Genomic DNA, 18,200 nt, shown 5'->3' with positions numbered 1-18,200 from the left:
CTAGTGAAGTCAGTACAAACTAAAATTTCATACAGACAATGACTTGTTTATACTGCTTTATATACTATACACTGAAATATAAGTATAATATTTATATTCCAATTGATTTATTTTATAAGTATATGGTAAAATGAGCAATTTTTCAACTAGTTTTGTACCTACCCTATAGTAATTTCATATAGACCACATTTCCCTAGTTTGCTTACAAAAATGTAATGTGGGACTATGTCAAAAGCCTTACTAAAATCAAGATATATCACATCTACAGTCTGCCCTCTATCCTCTATGCCAGTTACCCTGTCAAGTTGGTTTCGCATGATTTGTTCTTGTCAAATCCATGTTGGCTATTACAGTAACTCCTCGCTTAATGTTGCAGTTATGTTCCTGAAAAATGCAACTTTAAGCGAAACGATGCTAAGCGAATCCAATTTCCCCATAAGAATTAATGTAAATAGGGGGCGTTAGGTTCCAGGGAAATTTTTTTCACCAGACAAAAGACTATATTAGATATATATATATACACACAGTATAAGTTTTAAACAAACAATTTAATACTGTACACAGCTATGATGATTGTGAAGCTTGGTTGAGGTGGTGAAGTCAGAGGGTGGAAGAGGGTGGGATATTTCCCAGGGAATGCCTTACTGCTAAATGATGAACTAGAACAGCTGAGCCCTCAAGGGTTAACACATCATTGTTAATGTAGCCTCACACTCTACAAGGCAGCACCAATGGAGGGAGGGGAGACAGCATGGCAGACAGAGACAGAGACACACACCCTATGTGTGTTTGAGAGAGATGTGCATTGCCCCTTTAAGTACGCTGACACCACTCTAAGTACGTTGCCTTTTTAAGTAGATCAGCAAGTTCAGACAGCAGCTGCTGCCAGCAGACTCCCTCCGCCCTGAGCCTTGTCGTGTTTCCCCCCCCTATGGAGAGCATGTTCTCTAATTGATCAGCAATGTAACAACGAAACGACGTTAACCAGGATGACTTTAAGTGAGGAGTTACTTATAACCTTATTATCCTCTATGTCAGGGGTGGTCAACCTGTGGCTCTGGGGCCAACCTGTGGCTCTGGAGCCACATGTGGTTCTTCCGAAGTTAATATGCGGCTCCTTGTATAGGCACTGACTCCGGGGCTGGAGCTACAGGCGCCAACTTTCCAATGTGCCTGGGGGTGCTCACTGCTCAATCCCAGGCTCTGACACAGGCCCTGCCCTCACTCCACCCCTTCCTGCTCCTTCCCCTGAGCCTGCAGTGCCTTGCTTCTCCCTCTCCACCCTCCCCCCAGAGCCTTCTACACACCACAAAACAGCTGTTCGGAAGGTACGGGGAGGGAGGGGAAGGCGCTGATCAGCGGGGCTGCCGGTGGATGGGAGGTGCTGGGAACGGGATGCGGGAACTGATGGGGGGCTGCTGATGTATTACTGTGGCTCTTTGGCAACGTACATTGGTAAATTCTGGGTCCTTCTCAGGCTCAGGTTGGCCACCCCTGCTCTAGGTGCTTACAAACTGATTGTTTAATAATTTGTTCAGGTATCATTCCAGGTATCAAATTAGGCTGACTGGTCTATAATTCCCCAGATCCTCTTTGTTCCCTTTTCTTAAAAATAGGTAATATGTTTGCCTTTCTCCAGTTCTTTAGGACCTCATCTATCCTCCATGAGTTCTCAAAGATGAATGCTAATGGTTCAGAGATTGCTTCAGCTAGTTCCGCAAGTACAGAGGATGAATTTTATCAGGACCTGCCAGCTTGAATATATCTAGCTCATCTAAATATTCTTTAAACCTGTTCTTTCCCTATTTTGCATTGCGTTTCTTCCCCCTTGTTAATATTAATTGTGGTAAATATCTAGCCACAATTTACCTTTTTAGTGAAGACTGAAGCAAAATAGGGATTATATATGCATGGGAAGTCAACAATTAATTGTTGTGGGAAGTCTACAGTGCAATGATATTTTCCAGACTACACTAACATCATCGACTTAATTGTAATTAAAAGTTTATAATTTCATTTGCTTTTCAGACATACAAAAATACAAGGTTTTATGGATTTTAAATGGGGTTTAAAATATAATACATTTGTTTGTTATGAAGGATTATGCAAACACTACTATTAACTATATAACTATAACTGATCACACAAGTCAGGGTTAGAAAGCTATACCTAAAGTAGAAAAAAAAAGAGAGAGAGAGAGGGAGAGAGAGTTGGGTTTCACCACTCTGTGAAGCTTGAACCGGTCGGGGTTCCCAGGTGGTGGTGGTAGCTGAGGGTCCGGAGTGCTGGAGACAGGCAGAGCCTCCAGCACAATCAGTCAGGAGAAGATGAAGTCCCAAAGATAACTGATGCAGATATTGGATCCAGGCATCAGAAGACTTACTTGAGCGTGGGTAGGGGTTTTTTGTAGGGAAACAACACTGGTTCAAGGGAGAACACTAGATTTGGTTATGGGTAAACTGATGGTTCCAGGGAGTATACCAAAGTTGTTTTGTTCTGGCTAGACAAAAGGAACTGATCATTCCTTCCTTTGAGGGAGCTTACAATGCAATTAGGCAGCTTCTGTATTTTGGATACCAATAAAGGATTTATTACTAGAATTGGTCTGATAACTACTGAGCTGGGTGTGTGCAGGCATGGGTTCAATAACATCTGGAGATGAGATCCCCCATCATGCAGTGCTTTCCTGCTTTTCTGGTCCCAGAGTTCAGTGTGGTTCTTGCCTTGGAATCTTTGTTCTCCATTCTGTATGCTAATGGAGATGCCTCCTTGTCTTTCTTCTGATTGGTTTTGGTTCAAGCAGAGGCTGGGGGAGTGGGTGTCCTTCGTGAGTCAGACAGGCTGGATACTGCACCCCGGTTCCCCAAGAACACAGAGCTGATAGGCAACACTCCCTGTCCACTGGGTCCCAGCCCAGGGCCCTGTTGGTGATGGGAGTGGTCATCACCCAGTCAGCAGGGAATCCTACCGCAACACGCTGACCTGCTCCCTTCGCCTCCCTGGGCCACTTCCTAATCCATCTCGTGAGGTAGCAGTCCATACAGCATAGGGGTCTCCAGGTTCCCTGGAGGGGGTAACTCCCTGGGAGTCCAACTCCTGGCTGTCTGCTGGAGATAGCAGTTCACCAGTCTGGTCCCCGGATTCTCTGGTTCCCACAGTCTGTGGCTGAAGCAACTCCTGGCCTGGAGCCTCCACCAAGTGTCTTCTCCCCATGGTGGTCAGCCTAGAATGAGGTGGGCTGCTCCCTGTCATACTGAGGCAGCAGTTGGAGCATGCCCAGCACAGTCTGAGGGGTAGGATTTCCACCACCCATCTTGTCCAGTGCAGGGTATGCACTTGCCATCACACATGGTCACAAACTCTTTTATACAGGAAGAAGGTGAGCATGCCCAGTGTTGTGCGTAACACTAGAACTACCTCAACCTTTACCCCATAAATTAATTAAATATGGTTTAAAAAATGAACATCTGCAAAATTTTCAACATAAAAATGGCCATACTTGGTCAGACCAATGGTCCATCAAGCTCAGTATCCTGTCTTTGACAGTGGCCAATGCCAGATATTTCAGAGGGCATGAATAGACCACCACCATTATTGCATGATCCATCCCATATCATGCAGTCCCAGCACTCAGAGGTTTAGGGATACCTGGAGCATGGGGTTGCAGCACTGACCATCTTGTCTAATAGCCATTGATGGACCTATCCTCCATCAACTTATCTAATTCTTTGTGATCCCAGTTACACTTTTGACTGCCACTGCACATAAGAACATAAGAATGGCCATACTGGGTCAAACCAAAGGTCCATCTAGCCCAGTATCCTGTCTTCTGATGGTGGCCAATGCCGGGTGCCCCACAGGGAATGAACAGCACAGGTAATTATCAAGTGATCCATCCCATGTCGCCCATTCCCTGCTTCTGGCAAACAGAAGCTAGGGACACCATCCCTGTCCATCCTGGCTAATTGCCATTGATGGACCTATCCTCCATGAATTTACCTAGTTCTTTTTTGAACCCTGATATAGTCTTGGCCTTCACAACATCCCCTGGCAAGGAGTTCCACAGGTTGACTGTGCGTTGTGTGAAAAAATACTTCCTTTTGTTTGTTTTAAACCTGCTGCCTATTAATTTAATTTGGTGACCCCTAGTTCTTGTGTTATGAGAAGGAGTAAATGACACTTCCTTATTTACTTTCTCCACATCAGTCATGATTTTATAGACCTCTATCATATCCCCCCTTAGTCGTCTCTTTTCCAAGATGAATAGTCCCAGTCTTATTAATCTCTCCTCATATGGCAGCCATTCCATACCCCACATCAAGCAGATGTTTTCAGAGAACTATTCACCATGACTCCAAGATTCTTTTCTTGAGTTATAACAGTTAATTAAACACCATCATTTTGTATGTATAGTTGGGATTATATTTTCCAATGTGCATAAATTTGCATTAATCAACATTGAATTTTATGTGCCGTTTTGTTGTTCAATCACCCAATTTTCTGAGATCCCTCTGTACCTCTTTGCAGTCTGCTTTGAACTTAACTATTTTGAATCCTCTGCAAACTTTGCTACCTCACTGTTTACCCCCTTTTCAAGATCATTTATGAATATGTTGAACAGCACTGGTCCCAGTACAAATCCCTGGGGGTCCTCACTATACCTCTCTCCATTCTGAAAACTGACTATTTATTCCTATCCTTTGTTTCCTCTCTTAACCACATGAGATCCATGAGAGGACCTTCCTTCTTATCCCATGATAGCTTAGTTTGCTTAAGAGCCTTTGGTGAGAGACTTTTGTCAAAGGCTTTCTGAAAGTCCAAGTACACTATAACCCCTGGATCACACTTGTCCACATGTTTGCTGACCCCCTCAAAGACTTGTAATAGATTGGTGAGGCATGATTTTCCTTTACGAAAGCTATGTTGACTTTTTCCCAACAAACTGTGTTCATCTATGTGTCTTATAATTCTGTTCTTTACTGCTGTTTCAATCCATTTGCCCTTTACTGAAGTTAGGCTTACCAGTATAATTCCCAGGATCGCTTCTGGAGCCTTTTTTAAAATTGGCATGACATTAGCTATCCCCCAGTAATCTGGTACAGAAGCTGATTTTAGTGTTCAGTACACACCACAAATAGTAGTTCTGCAATTTCATATTTGAGTTCTTTCAGCACTCTTGGATGAATGCCATCTGGCCCTGGCAACTTATTATTGTTTAATTTATCAATTTGTTTCAAAACCTCCTCTATTGACACCTGAATCTGGGACAGTTCCTCAGATTTGTCACCTAAAAAGAATGGCTCAGATGTGTGAATCTCCCTCATGTCCTCTGCAGTAAAGACTGATGCAAATAATTTCATTTAACTTCTCCGCAATGGCCTTATCATCCTTTAGTGCTCTTTTAGCACCTTGATCATCCAGTGGCCCCACTTATTGTTTGGCAAGTTCCTGCTTCTGATGTACTTGAAGTATTTTTTGCTGTGAATATGTGTGTCTTTTGCTAGTTCCTCTTCAAATTCTTTTTTGGCCTTCCTAATTGTACCTTTACATTTGACTTGCCAGAGTTTATGCTCCTTTCTATTTTCTTTAATAGGATTTGACTTTCAGTTTTTAAAACAAGTCTTTTTGCTTCTGCCTCTTTTACTCTGTTGTTTAGCCCTACTTATGGGTTTTTTTGGACCTGCTTCTGTTTTTTTAATTATTATTTTGGGGTATACATTAAAATTTGAGCTTCTAGTATGATGTTTTAAGAAGTTTCCATGCAGCTTGCAGGCATTTGACTCTTATGACTGTTCCTTTTAATTTCCATTTAACTAACTTCATTTTTGTGCAGTTCCCCTTCTTGAAGTTAAATGCTACTGGGGTGGTTTTCTTTGGTATTTTTGTCCCCAGAAGGATGTTAAATGTAATTACATTATGGTTGCTATTACCGAGTAGTTCAGCTATATTCACCTCTTGGCCCAACTCCTGTGCTCCACTTAGAACTAAATCAAGAATTGTCTCTCCCTTTGTGGGTTCCAGGACTAGCTGCCCCAAGAAGCAGTCATTAATGGTGTCTAGAAATTGTATCTGTCTCCCATCCTGAGGTGACACCCAGTCAATATGGGGATAGTTGAAATCCCCCATTATATTATTGAGTTTTCTATTTTTATATCCTTTCTTAACTCCCGGAGCATTTCATGCTGGTTGGGTGGTTGGTAATATATTCCTACTGCTATACTCTTATCATTCAAGCATTTCTCCCCATAGAGATTCTATGGTACACTTTGATTCTTTTAAGAGTTTTTACTATATTGGACTCTATGCTTTCTTTCACATATAGTGACACTTCCTCTCCCCACTCCCCCAACCCCAACCCCCAGCACGGCCTACTCTGTCATTCCTATATATTTTGTACCCTGGTATTACCATGTCCCACTAATTATCATAGTTCCACCATGCTTTTGTGATGGCTATTATATCAATATCTTCATTTAATATCAGGCACTCAAGTTTACCCATCCTATTATTTAGTCTTCTAGCATTTGTATATAAACACTTATAAAATTTGTCAATATTTAGTTGTCTGCCTTCACGTGATGTAATTGAATGGAATTTTCTTTATTTGTCTGTTTCTCCTCAGTTCTCACCTCTACTTTATCAACTTCTATCCTCTCCTCTTTACTAGGATATAGAAAATCCCTATTAAGTGATCCTCCCCATCTTAAGGATCTACAGACATTGCTTTTGCTTCTTTGTGCCATTCTTTGATGCTTAAGATACAGAAAGACATGTGAGAATCAAATAATAAATATTGAACCTTATTGAGTACTATATTATCATTGCTTTGGTGGAAGTTGCAGGTGCTCTGCAGTGCATAGAATGTGCTTGAAATTCAACCATTCACAAAGCCCAAGAGCTTTTCTTTCTGAGGCTGGAGAAAGAAGTCAGGGAAGTTGTTTCAAATAACATTTTTAATAGTTATTGGTGCTTACCTGGCTAGTCCTAGCATAGTTTGCTGATATCCCATTGATCTTTGTATGTATTTATTTATTCAAAAGACATCTATGGATGAAGCACAGTTAGCTGTGAAGGGCCATGAGAACATTTCCTATATATTTAAGTAATCTTACCACTTTTTCTTGTATAGGCCTTCATGAAGCTGGCTTTAATAAGGCCAACCCCAGTCCTGATTGACAGAAACTGGACTGGCAAAAAATGAAATATCTGGTCCAGAGGGGAAACAGAGTAGTGGCCTCCCCTTGACTACTATTGATCTAGTCCCATTGAGGTCAAAATTTGGGAGCTTTCAAATATTCAAGCAATTTGCATGTATTAAATTTGCTCCAAATATGTTGTGACCTGAAATAATTTCCACATTTTAAGCTTCTATGTCCTATAATCTTTAATAGCAAGATGCATAAGGTTACATCACCTTGGCCCCTTGTAAATTGAAGTCCACCTGTGGAGCATATGTGGCAAATTAGTAGTGCTTAGCACTATGACTTGTCACTTATTTGTATTTTTGAAGGGTGTCCACTAATGCAATGTATGTGTTTCTATTATTCACCTCCTCTTTTTTTGAACAGTTACTATAAACAGTTTAAAATAATTTGATACTGAAAGCAGGAATATCATACATTTCTTTTTAAAAGTTAGTTACAGAATGAGCAGTTTTGCTAGACTAATTTTCATAAAGTCACCGATTTTAAGGCCATAAGGAATCATTATATCACCTAATCTGCCTTCCTATGTAACACAGGCCAAAGAATTTCATCCAGTTACCCTATACCAGAGATTGGCAAGCTTTGGCACGTGGCCTGCCAGGGTAAGCACCCTGGTGGGCCAGGCCGGTTTGTTTACCTGCCATGTCCGCAGGTTCGGCCGATTGTGGGTCCCAGGCCAATAGGGCCTGTGGGAAGCGGCGGCCAGTACATCCCTTGGCCCGCGCCGCTTCCTGCAGTCCTCATTGGCCTGGGACGGTGAACTGCGGCCAGTGGGAGCTGCAATCATCCGAAAGGCGGACGCAGTAGGTAAACAAACTGGCCTGACCTGCCAGGGTGCTTACCTTGGCTGACCGCGTGCCAAAACTTGCCAATCCCTGCCCTATACTGAGCCCAGTAACTAGTGCTTGACTGAAGCATATCCACTAGAAAGGCATCCAGTCTTGATCTGAAGACATCAAGAGGTTGCAAATCCACTACTTCCCTTCATAACATAATGTGCCAATTTTCATTCTTTTCATGGTAGACAGAGGTCAACTTTACTAAAACACCACACAAATTATTGATACAATCAGCTTCTGCAGGAATGGAGGCCAGATCCTCAACTGGTGTAAATAAACATAGTCCCATGGATTTAACACCACCTGAGAATCTGCATAGTCCCATGGATTTAACACCACCTGAGAGTCTGGCCTAGAATATCATTAGTCACAAAGTTGTGTAGGGAAGATTTTACCATACTGGCTTGCATTATAAATTAAATTAATGGAGACATCCTATCTCCTAGAACTGGAAGGGACCTTGAAAGGTCATCAAGACCAGCCCCCTGCCTTCACTAGCAGGACCAAGTACTAATTTTGCCCCAGATCCCTAAGTGGCCCCCTCAAGGATTGAACTCACAACTCTGGGTTTAGCAGGCCAATGCTCAAACCACTGAGCTATCCCTCCCCCTATATACTTGATTTATATTTATATTTAATTTAGAAGATAACATTTGCTGTCCTGAAGGGTGTCATTTTAAAAAATACAATTTTGCAGACATGTAGACAATGTGTAATATAATTACATATTGTATTTTATAAAATGTTACTAATCAAAATCTTATAAGCCTTATGAAGTCTTATCTCCCCCTTTGAAGTAATTGGAATACCAAACAAAATAATAAAACCCACCCTCTTAAAACAGAAATTTAACAAGCTGAGAGGGTCTCATTGGGCTAAAAGTGCTGGTGGGAGGGATGGATGAGATACATACATCAAAAAAATAGTCATGTTAGAAATGAAAGTGACCTTTTTGGGGGAAAAAAACCCTTTTTCCCTGACTCTTTTTTGAAAGAAGCAGGGAGCAGTGAGATAAGATAAGGACCAAAAGGAAGTGTCCTAAATGTCAATACATCAGAGACTTGATCCCATTTTAATCAAAGATGTAAACATTGGGACCCTACAAAGGTGTGTAGTAACATTTGGTTCCATTTACTGAGTGCTTGTCTGGAAATATAGAAGTGAAGAAATCTTCTACTTATTGTCAAAAGGTTTTATCACAATTTCTGTGGGCTTGAAGACTCATACTGCCTGTGAAAAATTTTAGCATTTCCAGTCAGTCTTCCCTCTTTGTATAATTTAAGCCTTGATACTGCACATGATAAATTTTGTTCACATGAGCAGTTTAACTGGAAGTGAAGACCCATTGCTATTTATGCTAACAAAGTAAAGTTGTGCTCAAGTCTTTGTAGGATTGCAGCCTTGTTTTGTTTCTACATATATTTGAAGCATTATGTTCACCTGTGCAACTGTTACTCATGCTGGTAGGGGCCTCGTAGGGCTGAAAGTGCTGGTGGGAAGGAAGGATGGATGAGATACATACATGCTGGTGAATTCTTCCTTATGTGAGTGGTTATGTAACACCGACAGACCCCGGTTGTCGGCGGGCAGGATCGAACCTGGATCTCAGTGCATAAGCCTCTACCGCATGAGCTAAAAGCCAACTGGCTGTTAGCTAAGGCTGTAGAGCAGACTCATTTAACTCTCTCTCTCTAAGTGGTCTCGGTGCCACTAGATGGGACAGAACACCACACCCAGAAAATGTGTGTATTACAGTTACATTGACTTCAATGGGATTAATCATATGAGTAAGGGTCACATGGCCATTCCCTTAATATTTAGACTCAAATGTCACACTCTTTAGTCCTACCATACCTAAAACACCATCTGTTCACAGCCTCCCTTGAGATTGATGGAAGAAGCTAGGATTGTCATCTAAGGGGAGGAAGGTGAGGGGACTTACAAGAGACACAAAGGGGTCTAAACCACAGCTCACCCTATGACCGTGACATCCATTCAAACAAATAGAATATTAACGCTGGCAGGTATACTTGGCAAATTGGGAAACACTTGCAGGACAGAAATAGCCAGATTTTCAATTGTGCCAAAGTGCATGCACACTTGAATTCTGATACGTGTACATATCCTCTGAATTGCAAAAGCTTATTTGTACGTGTGTATGATAATTATGCCATGTGCTCATTGGAATTTGCATGCCATAAGACATTTGAAAAATCAGACCTAATGTACTGTCTGTAGTGTTTTCACGAAAGCATTACTTAGACTGTCTTTCTGTGGGTTGTTAATGTCCCACCCCATTTATCTGATGATTCTTCCCCTTCTCATTTCATTCTACTTGAAGGGCAGTCACTGTTCTTATGGAATGTTTCAGGCAAGAAGCTCCAACACTGTCTTTTGTAGTGGCCCATTTATGCAAGGTGCTGAGTGATTCCTGAAAGGTAATGAGCACCCTCAACTCCTATTGATTTCAATCCTCAATGGGAGTTGAAGGTGCTGAGCATCTCATAGGAATGGAACCTTGCAGAAAGGGACTGTGTGACAGGGGATTGCCTTGCTCCTATCTCTTTTCTAGCCACAAACTGGAGACCTTTTTTTTGGCTAAACACCTTATGCAATTTATTTACTGTGTTCCCCCCCCCACACACACACACAACCTTTGCAAATGTGTGCAGCTCAATATATACACAACAGCATACACTCCTTAGCTCATTCAGCCAAGATATCTTCCCTCTGAGAGAGCTCTCCAGGCTCTGACTCTCAATAGCATACAAATCTCTCTCCTTCCCTTGAGCACTTCCTTTCTGTGCCTTTCTACTTTCAGGGCTAATGGGTTCTGTCTCCCACCCATCCCCAATCTATCAATTAGGCACAGCTTTGCCTCTCAAATTTACTCTGGGTGATTTAATTGGTAATCCAGTGATCAGAGTGCTGGTACAACTACTGTTTTCAAGCACTTTGTCACAGATTGCATGGCCTGCGCCTTTCTCCCCTTTGGCAAATTTCATTACTAGCTTCAACCTGAGACATCACTTCTATGAAATTGACAGTGTTATCACACAGTAGAAGTATGACTGGCACACTAATAAACCTGGATTTTCACTATTCTGACATCTTATTGGTCAAAGGAAGTACAACAGATATAATCATTGGTAAAGTATTCCACTGTTAAATGTTCTGTCTCTTTAAGAAGTAAACCCCATACAAATAATGTATATTGTAATAAAGAATGAACCCTACTTTGTTTAGTACAAATATTTCATATATGAAGAGCTTGTCCCCTCAATTTAATTATTAGTTAACCCTCCTAATGCCTATGTGCTTTTAATTCTTTTCATATTAGCAGTATTTTTCTGCAGTTAGGAAGCCAAAGTGGTAAAGACGTTATTCTTCTAAAGATGAAACCTTGCATCTTCAAGGGATGGGGAGAGACTATTTTAGAAGCAAATCTAAACATTTGGGATATTTAGAAGCACATCAAAAGAAGTACAGAAGAATATGCCTAGTGGGCTTTGAATGTGTTGTTATAGAAGAAAAAGTTCAGAGCTATTGGTCCTGAACATTCTTATTTGTTTCTTATTTAGGATTATGTATGCCTCATAGATCAACTATGTTGCCTGGGATCAAAGCCAACAGTTTCCAGAAGAGGAGAGATATATATTGATATAGATGAGCAATGAGAACCCTCATTTGTTTGCCTTTGAGAAGCCCTGTTATACCGATCAGAAGTAATTGTCCTAATTCACTGCTTATATAGACTGAATATTGTCTCCAGACTCCTAAATTACTTTTAGTACTGTAGGTGGATTATTATAGCTATGAAAGAGTGGGTTTTTAGTTCTGAAACCCATACAGTACATGCAACACATTAGTCTTCCTCTCAGTGCAATGCAAAACCTTAATTCTGACCTCATACTTCCTTCACAAACACATAGTATGCCACACACACAACCTTTTTTGCATACTTCAATATTTACTAGGGTTCCTGAGGTTAAGCAACCGTAAGGTTAACATTTGGGTTATACAGTGAGGGAGATTAGGGTGTTGTATGTAATGTTTCTCCTTATGAGTAGGAGGCAGAAGGGAGTTTCTTATAGAAGTGTGTCACTGTGTGTAGAAACATGCTATGTAGGTGTTTGGTATGGCTAAGAAGTGTCCCAAAACTGGGCTTTTCCTTGATTTTAAGGCTATGCATTGGGTGGATGTTATAGCAAAAGCTTAGCTAGGGAAATACCTAATCTAGCTACTCTGTTTTCCAAGTTCTTTAAACCTGTGGTTTAGTGAAAACGAAATTGGTTTTATTTAAATCAAATATAGTGTAAAAAAAACCTCAATCGTTCTAGATAAATTAGCACTGACATATAATGGTGTTAGAAGTCTCTCCATGCATATTGCTTTCAAATGAAGTACTGTGAACACTAATTACTAAGAATGTAATAATCACATTAAGGAAGCACTATACCATAACATTTTATTTGAATGCCTGGTTAACTGCAGATACAATAAAATACTCTGCATCTGTTAAATATTCTTACTTTTCACAGTAATCATTCAAAAGCATACAACAGAACTATCTATTAGTGCTGGAATCTAGTCACTATTTGTAGCAGAATGAATACAAATCAATAGTTTTGTTGTATGCTTTGACTAACCAAGATTGATTAGAACATGGTGACAGTCTGTCTAGGCAACACAAATGGAAAGCTTGTCTTTAATTGGTGACAGGATACATTTCAGAGTCTTTTCCTTTGCAGGGTCAATCAAATACATTCCCTTATTGAGTTTAGTTATGTCATGCATGCTTCTGATATATCATTTTAACCTGACAATGTTTTCCTAGTTATTTATATTTTTGCACCACAAGTGGTATTCACAAAACCCATAAATACATTTTACCATACTCATGTAATGTATTAATTATGTACTAAATGCATATGTATGTATATATGCACACACACACTTTTTTGAAATAAAAATATGTACTCTCCTCAACTTTAGCCAACTGATAGTACCAAAACTGAATTGGTCCATGGGGCATGCACAAATTCAGAGAATATCTCCAGAAACCTTGGAATTGAAACTGTGACTTTAAGCTAGCCACAGTAAAATCAGAAGCAATGTAAGTTCTTTTAACACAGTGTATCCAATGACCCATGCAAATATTTTCAAGAACCTTTCTTTAGATGAGAGAGACTACATTATTCAGATTAGCTCCAGTCCTCAGTTCTTCTGCCCTCTTTGAGTTGTGTAATTGCATTTAGGTATCACCAAGTCAGGACTAAATTGACACTTGTGGACTTTGTTAGACTTGCACTGTTCTTCCAAAAATAAAGAAAAAAACTCTTTCTAGAAATCTTCTGAGTCAGCAAAACATTAGTTTCTCTGCATGGAGCACACTATAAATCACTTTAGAAAAAACGGATAAGATTAACTGCAGCAATTCTAAAGTGTGTAATGAATGTAAAATTGAAATAGACGACTTTGGGGACATAGCACAGAAATATTTAAAAAACACACAGAAATTCTGGGTTCATGTATCATCTGATTTGTAGTAACAATTAGAAGTCTCTGACCCCATGCAAACAAGAGGTTTACCAATTTAGCACCAGTTTTTCAGCAATCATGCAAGCTGTGATTTTATGCCTCCTTAGAGGCTTTAATTCAGCAATGTACTTAAGCACTTGCTTAGCCTACATGAGCAATCTCATTGACTTCAAAATCCAAGGTCTTCTGAACAAAAGAAGGTATGAACAAAAACATGAACATGAACTTCGATCCCTAAACAGATGTCCACTTTTTTCACTCCTAACTGGAGTCAGTGGAGTTTGTGTTTTTTTGAAAGACAAAAAGTCGGACAAGGATCAAAAGAAGTAAAATGTGATTGGATTTTGTAGCTCTGTGAATAATTAAAAACAGGAAAGCTATTTTAGCTGCTTATATTTTTATTCTCAAAATTACTATAAAATTTCAAATATTGGTATTGTTTGTTGTACATTTCTTTAAATAACTGTTCATAATAGTTAAACTTGGCCAAATTCTTCTCTCAATCTCACTCATCCAGAGTGACTCTACTGAAAAAATGACCAAATTTGAGAGTAGACTTTGTCCCATTATAATTATTTTAGTAACATAAGTGTATCTGGGGCTGTACAGTGGGAAAGCTGTACAAAAATTAACAGGTTCGTGCCATAAGGAACACATGAAAGACCCAATTCTGTAATGAGCTCCATGTGAACTGAGCCCTTAATCATTGAAGGAATGTGGCCTAAGTAGTATAAGTGAAAACAGTACAGTAAAACGCAAAACAGAACATACACAATGTCCCACACCCTTCAAATCTCACACAGGCAATGCTCCCACTGACTTCAGCAGGAATTTGGACTGAATATAGATGGAAGGAATTGACCCAGAGTGGGGTGTGTATGAGGAGATGATGAGATTGATCTAAAAAGTGCACACCATATTGACAAATGAAGATCTCAAGAAGGAAGTGACAAAGGATAAGAAAGGCATTCACTGTATTCACTAAATTGAACAATGCATGGAAATCAAAGATTCACAGTGCCAGAATAAAACTGAAATTTTCAATTCAAACAATCTCAGTGCTAAAATATGGCTGCAAGAGCTGAAGATCTACCAAAAAGTTAGACAGAAAACTAGACACCTTCTAAAATAAAGTGCCTATGAAAGATCCATTGGTTGGAAATATTTCCTCACCAACAAAGAGATCCAAGAAATCACCAACTAGCAACTCATCTTCATTAGAGTCGGAAGAATGTGCTGAACATATGTGGGGCACGTACTCTATATGCCAACACACAGACTCCCACATGAAGCTTTCAAGTGGAAGTCAGCTAGTGTGAGGAAACGAGAGTGTCTAGGAGAAACCGCATGAAGAACCATCAGTAAGGAGGGCAGAGCAGTCGATCTCAACACAGCAGATGGAAGCAGCCACAAATGACAGAGAGGACTGGAAAAGACTAATTTCTATGCTGTGTGCCAATACTAGCATGAGAGGGATGTAAAAAAAATTGGATTCATGTTCATGCTGGGCAAGTCTTGTTTATTATATTACATAACTTTCTATTACTGTAATTTGTTAAGTTGGAAAATCAAGTTATTACATTTCAGAATTAAGATTGCCTGTGAAACCTTATAACTGGTTTAGTACCCTGGTCACACATGGGTGGATTTTCATAGGAGTAGCTCTTGAAGTCAAGGCTACTCCTGTCAAATTCCAAGTCCTTGCTCCAAAGTGTGGAGGTGCTAGATCTTTAAGAGAAATGATTGTAAGAATTGATTAGCATTGTCAAGACAATGACTGAACTGCTTTTCCTGATTTTTTTAAAAAATTCAGCTTGAAGCAGACACCCAGCATGAATAATTTGAGCCCAAACTGTTTGGCAAAGTTACAAGCAACTGAAAATAGGGTTTTATAATGGAACATATTAAGCAACCTTAACTATTGGCATTGAGGCCACCTCTCCCTATAATGTCACAAAAGGAGTCTGATTTAAGAAGATATTTCTTGACATTTAGCCATTATATTATAGTGGGACAGTGTCATTAATATAGTTACATTTGAGACTAGCTTCCTGTTCAATAGCCAATTGTATAAAGTAAACTGAAATCCAGATGCTTACTAAGGCCTGGTCCACACTAACCCCCCACTTTGAACTAAGATTCGCAACTTCAGCTACGTTAATAACATAGCTGAAGTTGAAGTACCTTAGTTCGAACTTACCGCGGGTCCAGACGCGGCAGGCAGGCTCCCCCGTCGACTCCGCGTACTCCTCTCGCGGAGCAGGAGTACTGGCGTCGACGGCGAGCACTTCTGGGATCGATCCGGGATCGATTTATCACATCTAGACAAGACACGATAAATCGATCCCAGAAGATCGATTGCTTACCACCGGACCCGGAGGTAAGTATAGATGTACCCTAAGATTATCTTGAAACTTGCTTTAATTTAAATGGGGATCTGCAATAGGTTTAGTGGTGTAAATTTGAAGTTGTTTGAGTTAGGGGTACCTGAGATATGACAACCCTAAAAAATAAGAGCAGTAAAATGTTACTGTTCTTACATTGTTTTGCACACACCTGGGACTCTCACTATGGATTTGAACTTTGCCAAGTTGATATCGCCTGCTCAGGATTGATTTCAGCTAGTATCCAGCACCCAGGGCCCCTTTAGGCAAGCAATATCACAAAAGTTACTCTGAGTAAAAGTCCGTGGCAGCTTTCTGTGAATGTATATTAGCTGTTCTTCTGCTAGGGCTCCTTTTGGAAATTTTGCCCTGAAAGCAAAGCTTCTGGTTTAAGAACCTAAAATCTAAAATCCACATGCTAACTCCAATTTTACTTAAGAAATATTGTCAAGGAAAATGATGTTAATTAAGTAGAGGGAAGGTGAAAGTTTCTAGTAAGCAGCAGTATTAGTGTAATGTAATCATGCCGCATGTCCCTCACTCATTTCCTGAACATTGGGATGAGTATAATCAAGGAAAAGCAAATAGTCGCAATTCTCATCATTGTTACCATGCTCCAATAGGGTGCTGAGCATCCATCATAGAGAACACTTTTCTAAGGACTGGCTTAAGGTCGACATTAACTAAGATAGAGCCAGGATAGTGTTGTCAGTCAAAACAGTAACATGTTTATTATGAAGAATGAATACAAAACATATTTCAACTTTCTACAATAGTTTATCCAGTCTACTCTACTCAAGTGTTCACATCTATCATAAGAATAGCCCATCTAGCCCAGTATCCAGTCTTTGACACTGGGCAATGCCAGATGTTTCAGAGTGAATGAACAGAGCACTGCCATTATCGTGTGATCCATCCCCTGCCATCTAGTCCCAACTTCTGGAAGTCTGAGGCTTAGGGACACCTGGAACATGGGGTTGCATCCCTGGCCATCTTGACTAATGGCCACTGATGGACCTATACTCCATGAACTTATCTAATTTTTTTTAACCCAGTCACACTTTTGGCCTTCACAACATCCACTGGCAATGAGTTCCACGGGTTGACTGTGCTTTGTGTGAAGTACTTCCTTATGTTTATTTTAAACCTGCTGCTTATTAATTTCATTGGGTAACCCTTAGTTCTTGTGTGATGTGAAGGGGTAAATAACACTTCCCTATTCCTTTCCTCCACAACATTTAAGACTGTATACATCTCTATCATATCCCCTCCCAATCATCTCTTTTCTAAGCTGAACAGTCCCAGTCTTTCGTATCGTTTCCTGACATGGAAGCTGTTCCATGCCTCTAATCATTGCCATTCTCCAATTTTTGTGCCTTTTCCAGTTCTAATATATCTTTTTTTGAGCTGGGATGACCAGAACTGCACACAGTATTTAAGGTGTGAGCGTACCATGTGTTAATACAGTAGTATTATGCTATTTACAGTCTTATCTATCCATTTCCTAATGGTTCCTAACATTCTGTTAGCTTTTTTAACTGCTCTTGTGGATGTTTTCAGCGAACTAGCCACAATGACTCCAACATCTCTTTCTTGAGGGGTAACAACTAATTTAGACCCCATCATTTTGTATGTATAGTTGGGATTATATTTTCTAATATGCATTACTTTGCATTTATCAACACTGAATTTCATCTGCCATTTTGTTGCCCAGTTACCCAGTTTTGAGAAATCATTTTGTAACTCTTCGCAACTCTGTTTTGGACTTAACTATCTTGCATAATTTTGTATTATCTGCAAATTTTACCTCACTGTACACTACCTTTTCCAGATCAATTATTAATATGTTCAACAGCAATGGTCCCAGGACAGATCCTAGGAGCACCCAGTTATTTACCTCTCTTCATTCTGAAAACTGACCATTTATTCCTACCCTTTGTCTATCTTTTAACTCATTACTGATCCATGAGAGGACCACCTCTCTTATTCCATGACTACTTATCTGTCACTCCTCAAAGTGCTGTGCTTCCTTAGAAAAAGGAGTCAGAAGGAAATATTAACACTAGTCAAATTAATCACATGACCCTTTGCTAAAGGGTCATAACACCTCAAATTATATTCCCGTAAAAAAATAACCCTACTATAAACATTTAACAGTTATTCTCTAACACAAAAGACAGAATTTGTCAACCTTTTTACCCCTGTTAAATAAGAATCATGGGGCATCTGTG

Source organism: Terrapene carolina, unplaced genomic scaffold (genome assembly GCF_002925995.2).
Source record: "Terrapene carolina triunguis isolate 2854851 unplaced genomic scaffold, T_m_triunguis-2.0 Scaffold42, whole genome shotgun sequence".
NCBI lineage: Eukaryota > Metazoa > Chordata > Testudines > Emydidae > Terrapene > Terrapene triunguis.
Note: the sequence above shows the minus strand (reverse complement) of the source record.